Source organism: Myotis brandtii, unplaced genomic scaffold, assembly GCF_000412655.1.
Source record: "Myotis brandtii unplaced genomic scaffold, ASM41265v1 scaffold643, whole genome shotgun sequence".
In the NCBI taxonomy this organism is placed as follows: domain Eukaryota; kingdom Metazoa; phylum Chordata; class Mammalia; order Chiroptera; family Vespertilionidae; genus Myotis; species Myotis brandtii.
Genome location: NW_005370478.1, coordinates 243211 through 248850, shown reverse-complemented (window position 1 = coordinate 248850; position 5640 = coordinate 243211). Strand labels below are relative to the sequence as shown.

At 46.0% G+C, this 5640-nt stretch overlaps 1 non-coding gene across 1 annotated transcript; it reads left to right on the top strand.

Moving 5' to 3' along the window:
* Positions 1–1697: 1697 nt before the first annotated feature.
* On the top strand, positions 1698–1768 carry TRNAG-CCC. Its single transcript has one exon. It is a non-coding gene; the product is annotated as a tRNA-Gly (tRNA).
* The last annotated feature ends 3872 nt before the right edge of the window (positions 1769–5640 follow it).

Here is a 5640-nt window from a genome sequence, read left to right as displayed (position 1 = left end):
ATTCCTTGACACTGTTTGACTGTTTCTGTAAAAATTATCCTATTTGAGAAAAATCATTGGAACCAACAGAATCCTGCAGCTGGCAATGCGTCTTAGAGTTATTGGCTCACCTTTCCTTGGTTCTGTTGACTCTCCTCAGGTCAGGATTAACAACAACAACAACAAAAAATAGTAATAATAAAATAAAAACATCACTGTGTTATCTGCAGCAATAGAAATAAATACCTTTTATCTATTGATGTAATTGTCCCCCTTCCCTTTCTCATAAATACCCCTTGCCTTTGTCTCCTAATCAGAACATTATTTCGGCTTCTTTTTTTTTCTTTTTCTGTAATAATTGCCAGTTTTATTTCTCTAGCTAAGAGACCCAGAGGTGATTTAAGGTTTACATTTTAACATTTATTTCATCAATAGTTTAGGTGCCCCCATTGCTCTTATTAGCTGGTTGCAAAGTATTTGACTTTCTTATTAAAAAATTTTAATTCTGTCTGTGACACATGTTCCTTAAAAAATACATATAAGCAAAAGAAAACTCACACTACACAGAAATAAGCACAGTGAAGTTTTTGATGTATGTATGTATGTATGTATACACACATGCACACACACAATTTTGGATTTTTATTGTACATATGTGAGCTGATACTAAATATACTTTGCAACTTATGTTACTTTACAATATGAAATGAACATATTTTCATGCATTTGTGTGAAACTTCCCAATTAAAAAATAGACCTGGAGAATGGGTCAAAATATGCATCTCAGAGTTACAAAGGCTAAAACTCAGCACTATAGGGAGTCCAATTTAGAAGATTAGATTCTTCCAAACAATCAAACATTGATTGCAAACATAATATTAATTAATATTTTAATAATCATGATATAGTATGTACCCATCCAAATTCTGTGAATGCCTTAAAAACAGACATGTACTATTGTTATAATGATTACAAGACTGACTTACTATTCCCATACCAAAAATAAAAAAGGTTACAAAGAAAACTCCATTTACCAAAAATGTGCTTCTTCATTATCTCTATTTTTATTCTGGCCCTTCTCTTCTTCTACTTGCAATTTAATTCTGCTTTTGCTTCTTACTTCTTTCCTTTAAAAAAAAATATTTTCATTGACTTCAGAGAGGCAGGGAGAGGGAGAGATAGAAACATGATGATGAGAGAAAATCATTGATTGGCTGCCTCCTGTACATCCTCTACTGGGGATTGAGCCTGCAACCCAGGCATGTGCACTTGACCCGAATTGAACCTGGGACTCTTCAGTCCACAGGCTGATGCTCTATCCACTGAGCCAAACCAGGTAGGGCCTTACTTATTTCTTGGATTAGAATTTTACTTGCCTAACCTAGCAAGTTAGATTACTTCCTCAGACACTCTAACGCAAGTAGTTTGAGGTTGACAATTGCAGATGCAGGGTCATAAACAAGGGATCGGGATGAATTTCCCATGTTGTCCTACAATTGGAAGGGTCTTTATCCAAGTTGTGGTGTGAACTGACAACACAGATATTTTGATACTGGAATTTGAATGTCCCCATTTTGTGCTGCTTTCTGGTGTCTCAAGCCTTTGACCAAAATGTCTGTTGGTCTGTGAGCTCCATCTTCCCAAGACAACTGAGCTGTTATGCAGTTTGATATCAAGGTACATTGGTGCCTCAGTAGTAGGGTCACTACCTTCAAGGAGCATTGGTGGTTCAGTGGTAGAATTCTTGCCTCCCACGCAGGAGACCCGGGTTCAATTCCCGGCCAATGCACTTTGTGTGACTTCCTTTTACTGTCTTACAACTGGGCCAGGTCACTCCATGGAGAGATCCAGAGAGGGAACGCTCAGGTCTGCATGGACCTGGAATCTACACCAGACACCCTGAGCCAAATGTTAACTTCCTCAGCCATGGGGGCCTCCACGTGCCTCCTGGGCCCCTCACTGTCCCAGGAAGGATCCTGTGTACTTGGCCATGTGTGTCCACAGGTGTTGGTCTGAAATTTATGTTTTTTAAAAGGGGAAAACGAACTACAGATCTGGGAAGCGTTTTGTGGCTTTCTTTCATTCCTCTTGAATACTCGGAACAGATTCCGATTTGAGAACGCTAACAATGTGATTGATTACAGACCACATGTGATTCATTTTCATCCAAAAATCTTTGGAGAAGCCCCTTAACCAACAGTAGTTTTAAATACAAGACCAGTGACATTTGGGGAGTTTTTTTTTCCCCTTTCTGTTTTAAAGATAAACTTCACTTATTTAATTTCAAGAGTTTCCTGAGTCTGCCCTGGCCTGTGAGGCTTCAGGAGTTGGGGCTTCGATTCCTGGTCAAGGGCACGTACTTGGGTTGCACGGTCCCTGAAGCCCCCCTCTACCCCTCCTTGGGGCACATGCAGGAGGCAAAGGATAATGTGACTCCCTCACATCTGATTTCTCTCTCTCTCTTCCACTCACTCAAAAATCAATGGAGAATGGGGATTAACAAAACAAAACAAAAAACACCAAAAAAAAAAGTTTCCTCAGTCTGAGATTGTTTCTCTACATTTTAAGTATAAAACAATGGTGATACTGTGTTGTTAGCATTGAAGTTGTTTTATTCATGTATTTGTGTTTTTTTAACTCTCTTGGAAGTCTGAAATTTAATTAATAAATTCTGAACTGTGGTATAATTTCTTGCTTTTGTCTCTGTAGACAGAAATCAGTATTTAGATGGTGGGGGTTGGGGACAGCAGGAATTCTCATTTATGTAAAGGAATACGATTAATTACTTAGAAGATAAAGTTTTTAAAGATTGTAATATCTTCAGATTTCCCCTTTACTGTTTGCTAAAAAAATTCTATCTTTGACCCCCTTCCTGAGGGAAAGTCATGGCCTGTGAGGCTTCCTCCATATTCCAGTCTCCTCTTCCTCCTCCTCTTCCTTCTCTTCTTCTTCCTCCTCTTTCTCCTTCTTTTGTCCTTCTCCTCCTTTTTCTCCTTCTTCAATGAAGAAGCTGGAAGAACGTGGAGGAGAGGGATGAGGACACACAAGGGCTGCAGGAGAATCTTATTGGCGAGCTTGAAGGAGAGTGAGGAAAGAGGAGCTGTGGGCTGTGAAATGAGCAATGGGAAAGCAAAGCAGAGATGTGAATAGCTTTGGCTTGGCCTATAGCCTTTTCAGAATATTCAGATGATACAAATAAAGGAATTTAGCTTTTATTTTCAACTACAGGTTGGTTCCTAGAGAGTATTCTTTAAGCTCACATCATGCTAACAGCTCAACTTCATGGGTCTTGTCTCCATAGGGTTGTCCTTGGTTGCAGTAAAGAGTAATGTCCACACTTTTCTCTTGAAACAACATTTTGAAGTCTCAACAACATCCTCTCTGCCCTAAGATTCATTGTGGAGCGGAAGGAGAGTTTGAAAAAAATGTTTAATATACATAAACTAAAATGCACAGAACCTAGATGTACAATATAACAGATGATTATAAAATAAGGCACACCCCTGTTGATCCTACACACAGATAAAGAAGTAAAACAGTATTAGTCTTTCAATCAACTCCTCCCATGCTTTACTAAGTCATAACCTTCTATCTCATCCCTTACACCCACTTAATTCCCCCCCCCCATCTGTAAATTCTCTCACTGGGGTTTCTTTTTTTTAAAATATATTTTTATTCATTTTTTTACAGAGGGGAAGGGAGAGGGATAGAGAGCTAGAAACATCAATGAGAGAGAAACATTGATCAGCTGCCTCCTGCACACTCCCCACTGGGGATGTGCCTGCAACCAAGGTACATGCCCTTGACCAGAACCGAACCTGGGACCCTTGAGTCCGCAGGCCGATGCTGTATCCGCTGAGCCAAACCGGTTAGGGCTGGGGTTTCATTTTTAATATCTCTTATTGTTAATGGGCTTGAGCACTATTATATGTTTGGTAGCCACTTGGATTTTTTCTTATAAGGTTTTTGTCCCCAAGACCTGGGTTATTTTTCTATAGGTCTGCCTGTCTTTTTCTTCTTGCTTTAAAATAACTCATTAAATCTATCCAGTACCAAATGCTAGCAGCCTCTTGAACCGCACGGCCCACAAGCCCTGAGATTGAGTACACACACACACACACACACACACACACACACACACACCTTTGCCCTCCATTTGACAATGCAAGGAAGAAAGATCCACAAACTCTGCACGTGGGCTAAAAGACACCTGGGTAAGGGATTCTGGGATTCTTTGTACATCAAATAGGCCTCTGGGGGAGAGAGAAGTGGACTCCATGTGGGAATGTCCTCTTGGCTCTACATCATCTTTGCCTAAAGAAAGAAGGCACAGCCAGAAGAGGCCAGAGTGGAGCACATACATAGCAGACCTCCTTTTCCCTGGCGGCAGGCACAGTGAATATTGGGTAGGCCAGCGGTGGAGGGTGATGGCACAAAAGGAAGACAGATTCAAGGAGCCCCAGGATAGAGGAAGGAGGGGGTGGAGGGGAAGCGGGGAGAGATGAGGAAAAGCGGTTGGAGGGAGAGGAGGAGGAGAAGGGGGACAGGTGGAGGCGGAGACAGCTGCTGCCAGGTGAGACGCAGACCGCAGCCAGATAAGCCGGGTGGCTGGAGATCGGGCGCTCTTGCTCCTCAAGTCTCTGCGAATACCGGCGTCAGGGCTGTCCGGTTCCCTCGGTCTCGGACGGGGCGGCCTAGAATGGCGCATCATCCTAGGTCGCCTCTCCTCTCTCCAAGGACCTCCGAGGGAAGGACGGCCCACGGCAACTCGCTCCTCGGTGGTCCAGCGCGCAGAGTCCGGGCTTCCGATGGAGCACTTGCCCGGCGTCTCTTCTGGGTAAGAGCAGACTCCGCTGGATAGGCCTGCCGTTCCCCGAGGACCGCTCCGCCAGCTCCGTGGGCCAGGCGCGACCCAGGCCCCTGGAGGAGGAGCGACGATTCGGGTCGGGCCCCCTCGATGGGCTGAGCCAGAGAAGCAGCAAGGAGACCGGCTGCCCCCCTGCGGCCGCAGGTCCTCTCTCCTCCGGTTGTTAGAAAAGGTTGATCCAACTCCCTTCTCAAGCACCAGAGAGGCGGCTGGGTCACATGCGATGGTGTGTGTGTGTGTGTGTGAACACAGCCCGGCTGGAAGAGGAGGAGGGAGAGGGGGAAGTAGGTGCGAGAGAAGCAGCTGGCTCTCCCGGGCAGGGAAAGGGCGCGCTGGAAAGGGACCCAGGAGCCGGGAGCCTCCAGGCAAAGGCAGGGCTCGGGCCTCATTTTCCAAGAAGGGTGCCTCCCTCGGACCTGGCCGGAGGAGGACAGTGGAGTGGGAGGTCATGGGGACACGTCGGTCACGCACCGGGGGGCATTTGTGGTGACGGTGGGAGTGCCCGTCTGGACAGGAGGAGGCGCGGCGCCGGAGGCAGAGGGGTCCACACACTTGGGTCAGGAAATGGGAGAGCCTGGGAGATGGTGAGGCGCTGGGTGGGGCCGGCGGGGCGCAGTGTGGCACCAGGGACCGGGGAGGTCAGGGGAGAGCTCGTGGACTCCACACCCCTGAGTGCATGGCCGAGCCTCGCCCGGGAGAACCAGCTTCGTGATCACGGTGTCGCCCCCGCCAGGTAAGTGTGAGCGCGCGCCCTCCTGGCACCGTGCGGCCCTCGCGTCCCTCCTCCGTCCTCT